The sequence below is a fragment of the Marmota marmota genome, unplaced genomic scaffold, assembly GCF_001458135.2.
Source record: "Marmota marmota marmota unplaced genomic scaffold, marMar, whole genome shotgun sequence".
Taxonomy (NCBI): Eukaryota; Metazoa; Chordata; class Mammalia; order Rodentia; family Sciuridae; genus Marmota; species Marmota marmota.
The window spans coordinates 5,689,743-5,708,014 of record NW_025999977.1 but is presented as its reverse complement, the minus strand read 5'-3'; positions in this window follow the sequence as shown (position 1 = coordinate 5,708,014).

Genomic DNA, 18,272 nt, shown 5'->3' with positions numbered 1-18,272 from the left:
GAGGGGGGATAGTAGAGGATAGGAAAGGCAGCAGAATACAACAGACACTAGTATGGCAATATGTAAATCAGTGGATTGTAACCGATGTGATTCTGCAATCTGTATACGGGGTAAAAATGGGAGTTCATAACCCACTTGAATCAAAATGTGAAATATGATATATCAAGAACTATGTAATGTTTTGAACAACCAACAATAAAAATTATAAAAAAAATAAAAAATAAAATAAAATATATCATAAAAAAAAGAAATTGGGAATAATTTTAAAAATTACTAGAATCAAATAAAAATATAAGAACAACATCAGCTTTGGGATTCAATGAAGGCAGTTCTGAGAGGAAACTTTATAGCTCTGAAGGCCTACATTAAAAAATTAGATCACAAATAAATAATCTAATGATGCATCTCAGTGTCAAAAAAAAAAAAAAAAAACAGGAAGGGGCTGGGATTGTAGCTCTATGGTAGAGCACTTGCCTCACACGTGTGAGGCCCTGGGACCCTGGGTTCAATCCTCAACACCACATAAAAACCAAACAAACAAACAAACAAACAAAAACAAAGATTTTTTTTTAAGAGGAAGAAAGCAAACTCCAATCTCAGAATAAGTAAAGAAATAATGATTAGAGCTTACATTAATGAAATAGAGAAGAAAAGAACAACACAATGGATCAATGAAACAGAGAACAAGGACAAACCCATGCATCAACAGCATCTGATACTTGATAATGGAACCAAAATCATGTTAAAGAAAAGATAGCATCTTTAACAAATAGTCCTAGAAAACTGGTTATCCATATGTAGAAGATTTAAACTAGATCCCTATCTTACACTGCAAAAAAAATCAACTCAAAATGTATCAAAGACCTAAATGTAAGACCCAAAAATTTGAAACTGCTAGAAGAACACATGGGGAAAACATTTCAAAACATAGGCACAGGCAACAACTTCCTCCGGAAATAATAGCAATTGTTAACTAATGAAACTGTGTCAAACTGAAAAACTTTCTGCACAGCAAAGGAAAAAACAGTGAAGAGACAGACAACAAATAGAAGGACATCTTTGCAGCTATACTTCCAATAGTATTAATATCCAGTATATACAAAGAACTCAACCCCCCCAGCCCCCCAAAACACCCAATCAATAAATAGACAAGTAAACTGAACAGACACTTATCAAAAGAAGTAAGAATGACCAATTAAATGAAAAATTTTACACGAAAAATATTCAACACGTTTAGCCATCAGGAAAATGCAAATCAAAACTGCAACTGAAAAAGCTGCTATGACATTTTGCTTGAGTGGGCAGTTCATGAGATCACAGCAACACAAGCACATCATAATTTGTGGGAAGAAAACAGTTCTGTGAATGCTCAGAACCACACATCACATATCTCTGAATCCCAAGGGTTTTCTCTATTTTTACCATACCAAAAATAGTAATATTAAAAACTGAGACAGATGTATTATTTCTGGGAGGTCTCAGAATAACTTTTGATCTGTTGTTTTATATCCACAAGGAGAAACAATGTGATACAACTATTGTCAGAAATCAATAAAATTCATTTTTACATCATTTGAAGTAAAATAGGAAAAAGAGACAATAGTAACACAGTGATCCCTTTGAAAACAAATTAAATTATAGCCATAATAATAAATCATGATGATATCAGTTACCAATACACACTTTTTTAAAAAATAAGGTGCTTAAAATAAATGTATAATTTCCTGACACTGGTAATTATACTGAGGTTATCTAAGAATATGTCCTTTGTTTTTGGAAATACACAATGAAATATTTAGGGATATAGGATCATTATATTTGCAACTTCGTCTGAAATAATTCATGAGATATTATATATGTGTGTGTATGTATGCACACAAACACAATTTATGTATTTATACACACACATGTATATACATATATACATAGAAGTATAGGCAGGAAAAATGATAAGATAAATGTGGTAAAATATTAATAGGGAATCTGAATGATGACTACATGGGAATTCTTGGTACTATTTTCACTTTTCTGTACTTAAAAATTATTCCAAAGTAAAACATTAATGTATAATATAAAATTTCAAGAAAAAATTCTTAAGGCATAAAATAGCTTTTCTCAGTCAATAAAATGGGAGCTACAGAAATAGTTATTGAAGATGGTAGAACTCAGACAAGAGCATATAATGGAAGTGTGTTTGCAGGGAGTTAATGCCTAGTATTCTACACCTTACCCAAAACACATTTTTTTTTTCAGTTTAGAGAAAACTTCTTAGTAACTTTATGCTATGAAAGACAGTTTCAGTACATAAAATTACATACTTTGAGCTGTAGCCTACACCATCTGGTGGGCTAATTAATTAGAATTTATTAAAAAGGTAGTGCCAGGTTCGCATTAGTACCAGGACTCACATACAATTCTTATTAATGTATACAAGCAGAAGATTAATGGTAAACTAAATAATAGATATGTCATTGAAGACAAAGTTGTACTTAGTTGTTTTTATTTTATCATATGTAAGATGACCATAACAGTAATCATAATGATGTTTGATTTTTTTTATACATAGGCAGTCCTTGTTTTGAATGAAACACAGAACTATCAATATGACTGTTTAAAGTGAAACTAGGCAAGTTAATAATCAATTTTACCTTATAATCAATAGAAAAAAACTTACAATTGTCCCACAACCCTCAAAAATTTTCTAAAAATGTTAAAAACTCTCTGTCAGTATAAAAAATAAAAATGAATAAAATAAAAACAGCAAAACATTTAGGACACTGTAAAACATTTAAAATTTTTTTAAATATTAGAAGGTTGGTGTTTTATTTTCTTTTTAATAATTTTTTTTCTTGTCATATAACTTACAATAATGAGCAAGTATCTTTCCTCTCCTTTGGTAAATTGTTATATTCCTAACTTTAGGTCAGCATCCAACATGCTATCCTTTGCACTTTTCTACATCGTGAAACACTTCTGCATTTTTTATAATGTGACATTGTTTGTTGGTGTCACTTCCTCTGGGTCATCTTCATCCTTTTCTCCCCAACCACTTTCTTCATTTATGTTATGAAGTCTATCTGAAAAAAAGCCCTCCTGTTTACAAACCTAGAGTCTCTCTCTTTTAAACCTAGAGCTTCTTGAAGTATGGTTAGTGCTAATATTCTCATGAACAGGTATTTCTTCTATAACTCAGTTTATATGTCACCTCCAGCATTGTCAATTTTTTAAAATATATATATTTTTAGTTGTTGATGAACCTTTATTTATTTGCTTATTTATATGTAGTGCTGGGAATCGAACCCAGTGCCTCACATGTACGAGTTAAGCGATCTACTACTGAGCTACAACTCCAGCCCCTCTATTTTTAATTCTTAATTCTTTGCTGCACTTTCATCTTTGTAGGACAGTTATTTTCAATTTTCCACTTTTGCAAAATGTCATGTGGGTTTTTCACAAAGAGACAAGAAGGCAACACAACTGTACTCTTTCTATCTGTGCATAAACTGAATAACAGGTGCACAGTGAACAATTGCTGATGGCTTTGAAAGAAGTCACATGATTAGTCATTGCTTATGGCTTACATCTGTTACTCGTCAGTAGAGATTTGTGGATAAAAAGGTAGAAGTGAAGTTTGTACTTCATGTAGTTACTCAGTTAATATACTGTGGTTAACTGCAATTTGAACTAAGTTGTTGGTGAATGTGTACTATATAACTATAAATCATAGTAGCTAAAATTCAAATCTATCAGCAGCACAAAAAGAAGACTATGTGTTTTTGAAGGCAGAGTTGATAGGACTTTTTTTTAATGGAACGGAGGGTTTGAAAAAAAAATGTTTCTCCTTCATTTCGTGGGTACAAATTTACTTAGTGATATTGATGGACTGGTACTGACTGCCCTTCTTTTTATGCTATTATTAGTATATTATAATTATACATAATAGTGGGTTCATTGTGACATATTCATATATCCACATGACATAATTTACTTCAATTAATTCCCTAGTACTTCCTCTTTCCCTTTTCACCTCCCTCCCTCTCTTCCCCTTCCTCTGTTCTTCTGTTCTTCTTTTTATTTATTTAGATGTATTTTTTCATTGGTACATTATGATTATACATAAAAGTTGGATTTATTGTGGTATATTCATACATGGCATATAGCATAGTCTGGTCAATTTTATTTCCCAGTTCTTCCCCTTCCCCACCCTTCCTCCCTCCCACTTGATCTTTTACTATTCCTCTACTGATCTCCCTTCTATTTTTATAAGATTTCCCCACCTTTTTAATTTCTTTCTCTCTAACCTCTGCATATGAGGGAAAACATTTGACTCCTGAATTTCTGAATCTGCCTTATTTCAATTAGCATGATATTCTCCACTTCTATCCATTTACCCATAAAGGAGACAATCTCATCCTTCTCATTCTGCTGAGTAGAACTCCGTTGTGTATATATACCACACTTTATTTGGTATATATTCATCTGTTGGTGTACCCTTAAGATGCTTCTATACCTTGTGAATTGTGAATTGTGCTGCTATAAATATTGTAATACACATATGGCTACAGTGTTCTGATTTCAATTGTTTTGTATAAATATTGAGAAGTGAAATAGCTGGGTCAAATGGTGTTTCCATTCCTAATCTTTTGGGGGAATCCCCATACTGGTTTCTACAGTTGGTCGTACTAATTTGTAGTCCCACCAAGAAATGTATAAGTGTTCCTTTCTTGATTATTTCAGCTCTAACTAGGTGAGATGAAATCTTAGTGTAGTTGTGACTTGGATTTTCCTGATTGCTAATGACCAAGGTGGTGAAGTAGAGGAAGGCAGCACTTCCCAGTCACCCTGACCGCCTCCTCGATAGCAAGCTCAATGAGGGAAAGGACCATATCTACCTTTGTTCACCACTGTACTGTTGATGTTGCACTTTCCCAAATAGGATCTATTTAAGTTCCACAACAACCCCATGAAGCAAGCATCACTAATCAGGAATCTGATGCTGGGAGAAGTTAAGTAATTTAATCTTGTTTTGCACAACTCATGAGTGTTGGGACCAGGACTTTATTCTTATCTTCTAAACTCAAGTCCACTCTTCTTTCCCTTTCCCTCTCAGATCCTCCCTAATAGAAACAGAGCATAATTTATAAAGCCTTGTTTTGGAAACCATATTACCATTTTTTTAAGGAAAGCTATAGAATCTAAGTGAGAGCAAAGATAAAACAAACTTGGTGTGTTTGAGTCTCTTTCTATACAGATATCCTATGAGTTTCCATTTAAATTCTGATCTTAACCTTCATGACAAGAATTAAAAATATTAAAAAGGACTTCTTTATTATCATAGCAACACGACTAGCAGTGTCTAATTCACTTTCTCCAATCTTCTAATTCAAATACTTATTAGAATCCATAAAAATAACAAAAGCTGACATCTATATTGATTGAAGGGAAAAGAATACATCCTAGACTTGAGGGGAACTTCTACTATCTCCATAAAACAATAAGGATGAATTAAGAAGAGCATTCCTGAATTGCTCATTCTAATGTGTGAACCAGGATCTAAGAACAAGTACCTTGAATGTAGAAAAGGCTTTGACTTACATCACTGACTACACCTGACTTGAAGGTGTCTGGGTGCATTTACCTGAAATCCACTTATCTTCTCCAAAGGAAATATCTTCTAATCCATTGACATCTTCCCTTTTCTTTACTACTTCTAAAGCTGTTTTTTTTTTCCATTGACATTCGAATACCATTCTTCTCAGAATGTAATAGTACCAGTAATCATAAGGACAGGCCAATTTCAGCCAGACTTGTTGATCCCAAATATAATGATGAAGGAGGCTATTGTCCTGGCTGTTTTAACATTAATCTGTCAGAATGTAAAAAACGCTGTTCTGTTACTAGACTATTATTATTTTAGCAAGGAAGTTGCTTAGCAAACGTAATTCAACTATCCCAATCATGAGACACTTTTATTTTCTACTTTTTCGCTTTGATATGAAAAGATTTTTTTACAAGTTTATATTTATTTTAGAACTAACAATAATTTTTTAAGTGTTGAAACTAAGTCTCTCAGAATGTGTCAGTAGCCCGTAATAGCCTAAAGTATTCAATCAAATGTAGGTGTAGTATTGAACACCAAAAACCTGAGAGGACAAAAATTATTTGAGATTACTCCAAATAATCTGGAGCTGAGAACAAGACTACATATTATAACACAAATATCCCTTACCTTATAGACATCTTATAATAATCACAATTAAAACTTTATATGAAAAGAAACAAATTCATAATACCCGTGTGTGAAAACAAAAGGAAATACTTTTCACTGGTGGTGGGTGGAAAGATTTTCCCTATTTATGTCATCAGTCGGGATAAATTAAGAAATGCATTTCTGAATTGTTCAAACTCTGCTTTGGGAATCATAATCAAGAAGACTATCAAAAGCAGAGAGTTCATTTAAATTTTCCAATGGAAAAGAATGTGCCATCAATATTATCTGATAAATGTATGTATTTTGTAAAATTAAATGAATGTGACTATTGTTGTTTTAAGAGAGAATTGGGAAGATTTGCCATGCATACCATATAGGATATGAGTAAACTCTCAGAGAATGAGCATATATTTTGCCAGAATGGTCTGGAAAAATTCTGTGATTGAACAAACATGTGATTCTATGTTTTATGCAGTTTTCTTGTGAATGTTGCCTAGCACCCACCTCACCCCTTGCCTAATGCCATATGCACTAACCCAGCCTACCCCAACCTCCCTCATCCTCAGATTGAACCTTCCTCAACCCCATGTCTTTTCATGGGAGTTGGGATACTGTGGTCTAGAATAAGGATGTCCATTTCAAAAATCACTTAGTAATTTACCTTAAAAACAGAAAAATGTTTCTTCGCTTATGCAATATTAAAAATGATCCTGCATTCAAAGAGCTTATGTCAGATGTATAGATAAAGATGGCAGATTGAATACAGGCCTGCAATGTTTGCTCCCTTTCACTCAAATGGCAAAAAAGGGGAATTTTTGCTTTTAAAGACATAAATCTCCAATTATGAAGAGAACAGGAGAGGATATAACTTCAGCAATATTTTGGAAAAGGAAAAGCAGATGGAACAGTGATAACTAATTCAGAGGACTAGGAAAAGGATGAATCCTAATCTGGTAAATGAGAAAGTCTAACTTTATTCCTAGAATCTCCCAAAGTCTCCAGAAATTGGGTGCTGACATGAGGGAAGTTGGTTAAGGGCAATTTAAGAAACAGAAGAGATCTTCTCCTTTAATCTGTGAAGCTGGGCAAATTTCTCCTCCATCATGGCAGAACATTGGGAGTTTATTCTCTGAAGATCTATCACAGTCTGATATTCTTAAATATAAGTGGACTACCAAGATTCCCAGACAGCTGAGGGAACCCTGCAACATGAATAATAGAGACCAAGAATAGAGAGGGGGGAAAGTACTTGGATAAGAAAACACATAGCAGGGAAAATAACTCTTAAAAATATGCAATAATGCTGGAGAAGCAAGAGGCAAGAGCAGGTAATAAGGCACTCTAAAAAGGAACATTGCAAGAACACAAAAAGGTCATGGAGTTGAAAACATGAGGCATAAATGTATCTTCAAAGCTCAATAGATTTATTATTAAATAAAATTTAGGAAATGTTAAGGAAACCTTGCAGATAAAAAAAGAGGAGAAAATGAAATAGAAATAGAAATAAGAAAGGAAAAACAAGAAAGCTTGTGTATTTGGTTTAAAGTTGTCCTTGTTTTCATTAATAAGAATATGACAATGTTTTTTAAGGTGTCAAATTATAATAAAACGCTTATAACAAAACTCTGCCCATTTTTTCCTACTCCCTGCTTAGTGATTTTAGAGGCAATCAATTTGGTTCTAGAAGCTATTTCTTTCAGATATTTCCCTAACTTTGTATGTTTAAATAATATGTATATTATATTATGTCTAGATGTCAATTTAGGGCATTATTTGACTATTTCCTATTAAGTAGTGGAGCATTATACTCCCTTATACTCCCATCACCTTTGGGTTTTCTTTTCCATGATGCAAATGCACCTGTATTTATTTTTCAGATTAAATCAATAGTCACTTTATGTCTATGTAAATATTACTTGCAGCTGCACACCATACTACAATTACATTTCATTTCTTATATTTTCACTGAGGTTGATTATTACCATGTTTTATTTAGGTTCAATTCATATACAATAATATGCATCCTTTGTAAGTGGACAATTCAGTGAATTTTTCTAAATTTATAAGACCATCACAATCTAGGTTTGGAACGTTTCCATCACCCCCTAAAGCTCTCATGTGCCTGTTCACAGTCCATCTGCACTTTGACTCCTAGTCCCAGGCAAACACTCATCTGTTTTCTGTCTCTGTAAATGTGCCTTTTCTGGAAACTTCTTATAAGCGCAATCATGCAAAATGTATACTTTTGTGTCTGGCTTATTTCACTAAGCATATTTTGAGATTCATTATGTCATAGTGTGTATCTGCAGTTTGTTCCTTTTTATTAATGAATAGTATTTTATTTTATAACTACACAACATTTTGTTAATCCATTCACCAGCTGATGGATATTTGGATTGTTTTCATCTTTTGCCAACTGCAAATATTGCTTCTGTGAACATACAGGTACAAGTGTCAATGTGGACTTGTGTTTTCATTTCCTTTAAATATCTAGATATATGTAGATATCTAGGCATGGATTTTCTGATATGTTTTTATAAGTTTATGTTTAACTTTTTAAGAAACTGCTAATCTGTTTTCTGAAGTAGCTGTCTCATTTTGCATTCACACATTGTATGAGACTTACAGTTACGCCATAATCTCTATCCGACACTTGATATTTTTAGTCTTTTTGTTTAGAGTCATCTGACATTTTGGTTGCAATAACAGAAGACCATAGTCTAAATTACAAACAATAGAAATTTATTTATTTTGTTCATAGTTTTAGAGGCTAGGAAGTTTAGGAACTTAGAGCCAGTATCTAGTGAGGGCCTTCTTGCTGCATCATAACAGGCAGAAGGGAAAGAGAACATGGGCAAGACAGAGAAAAAAATCAGGTCAAGAAATCCTGCACATACTAGATGAAAATATGGGCCCAACACTCCAACATATAAGCTCAGGAACTGACTTCCTTAACAAGACTACTAAATTGTAAGAAATAAAATCAAGAATCAATAAATGGGATGGCATCAAACTAAAAAGCTTCTTCACAAGCAAAGGAAACAATAAAAAACATGAATAGAGCCATAATCCCATAGCTGGGGAGGCTGAGGCAGGAGGATCTTGAGTTCAAAGCCCGCCTTAGCAACCAGGAAATGCTAAACAACTCAGTGGGACCCTGTCTTGAAATAAAATATAAAAAAAAAGGTCTTGGGATGTGGCTCAGTGGTACTGGCTCAATCCCCAGTACCCCCAAAAAAGCAAAACAAAACAAAAAAGAAAGTGAAGAGAGAGCCTACAGAATGGGAGAAAATCTATGCCACCAGCACCTCAAATCAGCATTAATCTCCAGGATACAGAAAGAACTAAAAGAAAATTTAATACCCCAAAACAAAACAAAAAAAAACATGAAAAAATGTTCAACATCTCTAGCATTTAGAGAAATGCAAATTAAAACTAAACTGAGATTTCATTTCACTCCAGTCAGAATGGCAATTATCAAGAATACAAGTAACAATAAATGTTGGTGAGAATGTAGGGGAGAGAGTACACTCATACATTGCTGATGAGATTGCAAATTGGTGCAACCACTCTGAAATCAGTATGGAGATTACTCAGAAAACTTGGAATGGAACCACTATTTGACCCAGTTATCCCACTCCTGGGCATATACCTAAGGGACTTAAAATCAGCATACTGTAGTGGTGCAGCCACATCAATGTTTATAGCAGTGCAATTCACAGTAGCTAAGCTATGGAACCAATCTAAGTGCCCTTTAATAGATGAATGGTTTAAGAAAATGATATATATACAATGTAATATTACTCAACCATAAAGAAGAATGAAATTATGGCCTTTGGTGGAAAATGGAAGGATCTGAAGACTATCATGCCAAGTGAAATAAGTCAATCCCCAAAAAACAAAACCTAAATGTTCTCTCTAATATACACATGCTAACACACAATGCAGGGGGTGGAGGTGGGGGAGGGTACAGAAGTTCATTGGATTAGACAAAGGGGAATCAAGGAAAGAAAGGGAGATGGGGAATAGGAAAGATAGTAGAATGAATCAGATATAACTTTCCTATGTCATCTATGAACACATGACTAGTGTAAATCCACATCATGTACAACTACAAGAATGGGAAGTTATATTCCATGTACATATAGTATGTTGAAATACACTCTACTGTCATGTATATATAAAGTGAACAAATATTTTTAAAAGAATTCCAGTAACAAAAAATGTTAGTGAGGATGTGGAGGAAAGGGTACAGTCATACATTGTTGGTGGGCCTGCAAATTGGTGCAACCATTCTGGAAAGCAGTATGGAGATTCCTCAGAAAACTAGGAATGCAACCACCATTTGAACCAGCTATCCCACTCCTCAATATATATCCAAAGGATTTAAAAACAAGATAATACAGTGATGCAGCCACATCAATGTTTATAAGCAGCTCAACTCATAATAGCTAAGCTACAGAGCAAACTTCGGTGCCCTTCAAATCATAGCATCATTTTAGTGGGTATACAGCAGTATCATCTTTTTTTAAAATTTGTTTTAATTAGTTACACATGAAAGTACAATGATCTTGACATATCATACATTTGGATCAGATGGGATATAATTTCTCATTTTTCTGAGTGTACAGTTTGCAGGATTACATTGGTCATGCAGTCACATATCTCATCTTAATTCACATTTCCCCAATGACTAATTATTTTGAAGTATCCTTTCAAGGACATCAGTGTTAGTATAATCTTTTCAATGAAATGGCTATACAAACTTGTTGCCCATTGTATTCATTTAGTATTCTTTTATTACTATCTTAAGAAATTACCACAAGTTTGGCTGCTTAAAAGAATACAAATTTATTACTTTACAGTTTTTGTAGGTCAAAAGACCAAGTAGGTCTAGTTGGGTCTCATGTAGGGTTCCATAATACCTAAATTAAGGAAATCAGTAGGACTGTGTTCATTTTCTGGAGGTTCTGAGAAAGGATCCTCTTTCGGGTTGTTTCAGGTTGATTCAGGTTGTTGACTGAACTCAGTTCCTTGTGCTCATAGGACTGAAGTCTCTGTTTCCTAGTTGGTTGTCACCCATAGAACATTCTATTCTCCTAAAGGCTACTTGAGTTCTTTCACTTGCTTTCTCTGTGCTTCCCCTACAACAACAGGAAGTTACGTCCCTCTCATACTTTAAATCTCTTTTCTAAATGAACACATGACCAGTGTAAAAAAATAAAAATGGTCTCTTAACATCTAGGTAGCTTATCTCTGTTCCTAGTGTGATTAGATTAGGGCCACCTGATAATCTAGAATAACATCCCTATTTTAACATCCACATCTTTAACTAGTAGAAATCCCTTATGGCATGTTGTATAACATATGCACAGATTACAACGACTAAGGCATGGATGTTGTGGGGAGGGTATTTTTTGCCTACAACAACCATCTTTAAATGGATTCTTTGCCTTCCTATTTAGATGGAGAAGTGCTTTATATATAATGGATGTAAGTGTTGGCAAGTTTATCGTAGGTTTGCAAACTTTTTCTGTCAATGGAAAAATTGTAAATATTTTATGTTTTATGGGCCATATTGGATCTTTTCTGCATATTGTTTTTATTTTTAAACAACACTTTAGAATTATAAAAACCATTAGTTTATAAACCTTACCAACACAGGCACAAGCTAAATCTGGCCTGCTGTTCACAGCTTACTAACTCCTGAGATGTATGATTTACAAATACATCTTATCTAAGTTAATTTGCCTGTTTTTTGTTTGTTTGTTTGTTTTCTTTTGTTTTTTAATTTTCTTACTGGGCTCTCATAACCCTGCCTTCTAGTTCTTGGTGTTTTGGTATAATCCTTTCCTTTGAATGTACTGAAAATCACTTAACTCTAACCCAGGGAATGCAGCAGAGGTGGTTCTGGGTATGTGATTACATAAAAGTTAGGACCATTTTACAGTCTCTCTCTCTTTTTTTTCTATTAGACTCTCTCCCTTCCTTTCCTGGGTTTTAGGAAAGAAGAAAGATGCCACGAGTCCTACAATGATTAAGTACCAAATCTTGCCAGTGGAAAGGAACCTTTCCTAGTCTAGCCTCAGATGAGATTGCAACCATATTGACCTAATCAAGCTATGCCCCACTTCAGACTCACAGAAGTTACAATAAATAAGTATGTGTTGTTTTTGAGCCACTAATTTTCTGATGATTTCTTATATAGCTCAGAAAATGCATAGAGCAATTTAAGTCTACCTTACTGCCTGTTTTTTCTCCCTGCAAGAATTCTTTAACCCAAGGTCACAAGGATTTTCTTTAGTGTTTTCTTCTAGATGTTTTATGGTTTTAGATATATCAGCCGTCTTGAGTTAATTTATATGTATGGTGTTAAATAATCATATAAGCTCATTTTTTTACAGATTGGTATGTAAATTATCTCGGAATCATTTGTTGAAAAGGTTCTCTCTTCCCACACTGAACTGTCCTGGTAACTTTGCTGAAAAATCAATTGACCATAAATTCAAAGACTTATTTCTGGTCTGTCAATTCTGTTTTATTGATCTATATATTTATCCACACTCAAATATTCTAGTCTATAGATTACTGTAGATTTAAAGTAAGTTTTTTTTCTTTTCTTTTTTTTAAATTTTTATTGTTGGTTGTTCAAAACATTACATAGTTCTTGATATATCATATTTCACACTTTGATTCAAGTGGGTTAAAGTAAGTTTTATAATTGAGTATTCCAAATACTGGAAATTTGTTCATATTTTTCAAAGTTGTACTGGCTTATCTAGGTTCTTTTTGTTTTCACATCATTTTAAAAGCAGATTTTCAATTTTAAAAAACAAACAAACAAACAAACAAAAAAAAAAACTTAACCCACTGGGATTTTGATAGAAACTATATTGACTCTAGAGAACTGTTATCTAAACAATACTGGTCTTTCAATCTAAGCACATTCCTGTCTCTTCATTTCTACCAGCAGTGTTTTGTACTTTTATGTAAGATTCGCATTTATTTTGTTACATTTATTCCTGATCATTTAGTTCTTATTGATGCTACAAGGAATGGAATTTCATCATTCGTTGTTAGAATATTAAATCATTTTGCTTACTTTTCTTGTATCCTCTGGCCTCCTTCTCTTCCCCTGGCCTCTTCTCTTTTTTCTTCCTCTTCCTCCCCACTCCCCTCTTCCCGATTCTCTTCTTTTCCTTCTCCTTTTAAATATATATTTGACATGAAGGCTCACTGTGTTTGCCAGGCTGGTCTGAAACTCATGGGCTCAAGCACCCCCCTGCCTCAGCCTCTCAAGTGCTGGACCACAGGTTCACCCCACTGTGACCAGACACTGTGATTGTCTTGAACTTATTTGTTGATTCTAGCTTCTTGTTATTTATAGGTTCTTGATATTTTTCAAATATTTTCCGTGTTTCTTGTGTTGTCCATGTGAATTTTATTCTTTGCTTTATTAATAAGGTATACTTGTTTATTTTCATATGTTGTAACTACTTCATTTCATGAACAAACCCCAACTTGGTCATGGTGCATTCTTTACAGGTTGTTGGAGTCCATTTGCTAATATTTTTAGGACTTTGGTACCAATATTCACTGGGGATATTAATTTGTAACTTTCTTTTCTTGAGACGTCATTAGGAGACTTTGGTATCATAGCATGTGGAAGAACATCCACCCCCACCCAACACACTTGACTCCATTTTATGGCAGAATTTATGAAGAGTTGAAATTACTTCTTACTTAAATATTTCATAGAAGTCACTAGTGAAGATATGTAGGTCTGGGCTTTTTTGTACATGTGGATTTTTAATGACAAATTCAATTTCTTTAGGCCTTGGTCTATTCTGATTTTCTATTTCATTCTCAGTTTCAGCAGTCTGTGTCTTTCCTAGAAATTCTTTGCTTCTAAGTTTTAAAATATGTTGATATGAATTTTTAAATATTTCCTCAAAATTGTTTTAACTTTTGAGAGTGATAGCCCCTCTTTTATTCTCAACTTTTAAAATTTATTTTTTATCGTACTAATCCAGGGGTCAATGGCCAGAAATTGCATTCAAACATCTTGAGCCAGGGAGATTTACACCTGCTGATAGATCTGTCTGTGATATGGGTCACATTTAAATTTTAGGCACTTTGAATACTTAAACCTTCTTTTCCTGTCATGCTCTCACAGGTCTTTTCTGTATATATGCATGGCTTCCCCCTTAGCTAGTGATGTGTAGACTTCATCTAGCTCTGCCAGAGCACTCTGATTTGGGGGATCTATTGGTTAAATTTCTGGTTAGTTCACAGTTCTGCCACTCACCTCGTCCAGTGTGACAACCTCAGTCTTGCATTGAGAGTTGTAGCTTTCATTATTCTTTCCCTATTAAGATTTCTGCTCTTACTAGCAGTCCTGCTGGGTATGGTCTTCTTGCCCTCCACTCCAAGTCAGTCCCTCTAGCAATAAAGCTGCTGGTTCTATGGCTAGTTCCCTATACTAAGAAGTAGACCAAGGAGGCAAAACTACTATGGCAACTACTAAAGGACGGATAGCCAAACAGGACAAAAATCCCTCTGCTTTTACATGAAATTCACTAAGTATTTTTAGTAATGCCTCTCAATTTGTTGAATTTGTTGTTTGCTTTTGTTTTATATCCAGAGCCTAAAATTTTGTTTTCCAAAATTTGTCAAGCTTCATACATATATTGGTAAGAAAGGACTTACCAGCTTCTTCACATTTCTATAATTGGAAATCCCTACTCGGGCCACGGGGCATGCTAGATACCTACGGGTTTCCATTTCTTTAGCTTTTACTTATATTTATTGCTAATATTTCATGTACTTGCCAATAGTCACAATATTTCATCAAAAATAAATTTGCATTTGACAAAATACAGTACCCCTTCATGTTCAAAACACTAGAAAATCTAGGGATAACAGGAATATATCTAAACATCATAAAGACTATCTGTGCTAAGCCCCAGGCAAACATCATTCTAAATGGAGAAAAAGTGAAGGCATTCCCTCTAAAAACTAGAACAATACAGGGATGCCCTCTTTCACCACTTCTATTAAACATAGTTTTTGAAACACCAGCCAGAGCAATTAGACAGATGAAAGAAATTAAAGGGATACACATAGGAAAAGAAGAACTCAAATGGGCACTATTTACTGATGAGATGATTCTATACCTTGAAGACCTTAAAAGTTCCACCAGAAAACTTCTAGAACTAGTAAATGAATTCAGCAAAGTAGCAGGATATAAAATCAACACCCATAAATCAAAGGCATTTCTGTACATCAGTGACAAATTCTCAGAAAGGGAAACGAGGAAAACTACCCCATTTTCAATAGCCTCAAAAAAAAAAAATACTTGGGAATCAACTTAACGAAAGAGGTGAAAGATCTATATATTGAAAATTACAGAACGCTAAAGAGAGAAATCAAAGAAGACCTTAGAAGATGGAAAGATCTACCTTGCTCTTGGATAGGCAGAATTAAATTATCAAAATGGCCATACTTTCAAAAGCATTATACAGATTTAATGCAATTCTGATCAAAATTCCAAAAAATTTATTTCAATTTTTTTTTGGAGTCTTCTTTCCTAAGAAATTTGATTCTTCATTTACCTATTGAAATTGCACCACTAATATCTCAGGCCATCATTTCCTAACTATCCTAGCAATCTTCTTTGTCTATCTCCTGATTTAGATTATGTATCTCCTGAATTTCAAGAGTTTTCTCTCTCTTTTGGTATATTTCCTTATTTTGGCTGGGCACATTTTTCTTTTTCATGTTTAAGATGGTGTTATTGCATATAGAACAGGTTATGGCATCGTTTCCATACCTGCTTTCTGTCACAATGCTTTGCTCTGTGCTTCTATCAGACTGTTGTTTTGTAAGTGGAAATTTTTTGCTTTGTTTTACTAAGTAGAAAACACAATTTGAGATAAATTGCCTAATTGCCAGGGAAAATAGAGTAAAAAGAGAGAAGAATGTGATCCAGAAAAACAGTCATCCTTTGCTAATGGTTTTAAAATTAGAGTGGCATTATTTTGAGTAGGACCAATTGCTGATTCTGGCCTCAAGCTGGTCTCAGGACCAAAAGCAGAGTAAGGAAACACATCACATTATCATTATAAAAACATAAGCATTTTAAGTTTTGATACAATGCCTACAACTGTCTATGCTTACAAAACAGATCTTACCTGGAAAAGGGGAATTCATTGTGCAAAGGTAAAGACTAGAACTTTACCAACGTTGGATTATTTCTAACACACAAGCCTTATTGGGAAGCATTCTCCAATTTGCTTATATCAAATCCAAACAAAAGCAGATCCTCACAACTACAGGGATCATGGTAGAGCCAGGTGCTTTGAAATGATGAGACTGATTGTGTCTTGGTGAAGAGGAAAAGGTAAGTGAACTATTTTATCCACTCCAGAAATGTTGGCCTCCTAATGTTTTCAAGTAAGAAATGTATGAATTGACAACTATTCTCTTTATATTCAGAATGCAATTTGATCCTGACAGCTCCCTGTGCAGCCGTGCTCCTGGTTTTTATCCAGTATACTCACACTGACAACATCCAAGAAGAATTCCCACCTTTTGAAAATTCTAAAGGCTGCCAGGACATTTGAAATCGTAAGACGTTTATTTGCTAAAGAAAAGTTCAACTGAACAAACCACCGTGGTACCTAAGGTGCAGATGGAGTGCCTGCAATGATTAGCCACATGTTTATTTTTGCTTCGAGGGTGAGGATGGAAGCTGTACAGGCAGTACTAAGGCTTGTTATGTTCTCCACTGGACCTCACCGACATCGAGGGCTGTCTGCTTCCTATATAAAAGACTGTCTTCCACAATGGAAGTCATTTTATCAAACTCAGATAAATTGGTTACCTTCACAAGAGTTTTGGGTCAAAAATTTAAGGCAGGCTATTAAGTTTGTAACTGCACCAAGAAAGTTCATTAGATTTCAGAAGTCATAAAATACTTTTTATGAGGCTAAGTAGATTTTTTCCCATAGTCAATTATAAAATGTTTGTTTATTTGCTTATGTTTTCACTTTTAGAACAAAGATCACTCTCAGAAATATTTATAAGGGAATTATTTTTTCTCTGGCTCACTTGGAAGATAAATGGGCCCATATAAATGAGATAAATCTTCCCCTTTAAGACAATAGTCAGTGTGTTGCTATAAATCTTAGCCAACCTGAAAAACAAATAGGGCCCACAACCCCCAAATATTTATAAAGTATTGCACCAAGAAACAAGAGGGACAATGAAGAGGTGAAGGCCCAACTGGTCTCCACGTTTAAGTTATGTTTACACTCTTATTCAGTGTTGTAATTATATCTACCTTTTTCTTATACTTTTTATTATTATAATTTTACATTTTAGTGGCCTTTTAAAAAAATAACTTTATGAAGATTTAGCTGATATATAAAAACTGCACATATTTAATGAGTTTGCATATGCACACACCTTTAAAATCACCATGATCAAAATCCATCATCAATGAAAGTTTGTGTCCTTTTGAAGTTTTTTTTAAATTTTGTTTTATTAAAGAACTAAAGTATTTACACACCCCACACAATGTAACAATGTTCTGCATTTATCTATATATTAACCTTTACCAGTGAGTTTTATACTTTCATATGCTTTCATGTATGAATACTTTTCAACATGAATAATTCCCTTTACTATTTCTTTTAAGACAGGTTTACTAGCAATGAAATTCAGCTTTTGTTTTTATGAGAAATCTTGATTCTGCCTTCATTTTTAAAGAATAGCTTTGCCAGGTATAGTATTCTTAGTAGTATTTTCTTTTAGTACTTTGCATATACAACCTCATTCTTTTCTAATCTTGAAAGGTTTTGATGAGAAACCTGTTAATAGTCCTTTGAAACACCCTTGTAGGTAATAAGTTGTTTTTCTCTTGTTGATTTCAAAATTATCTTTGACTTTTAACAGATTTAACAAAGTGTGCTCTTCTTTGGGATCATACTATTTGGGATCCTTTGAACTTCATGAAGCTTGAAATACATTTTCCATTCAAGATTGATAACTTTTCAAC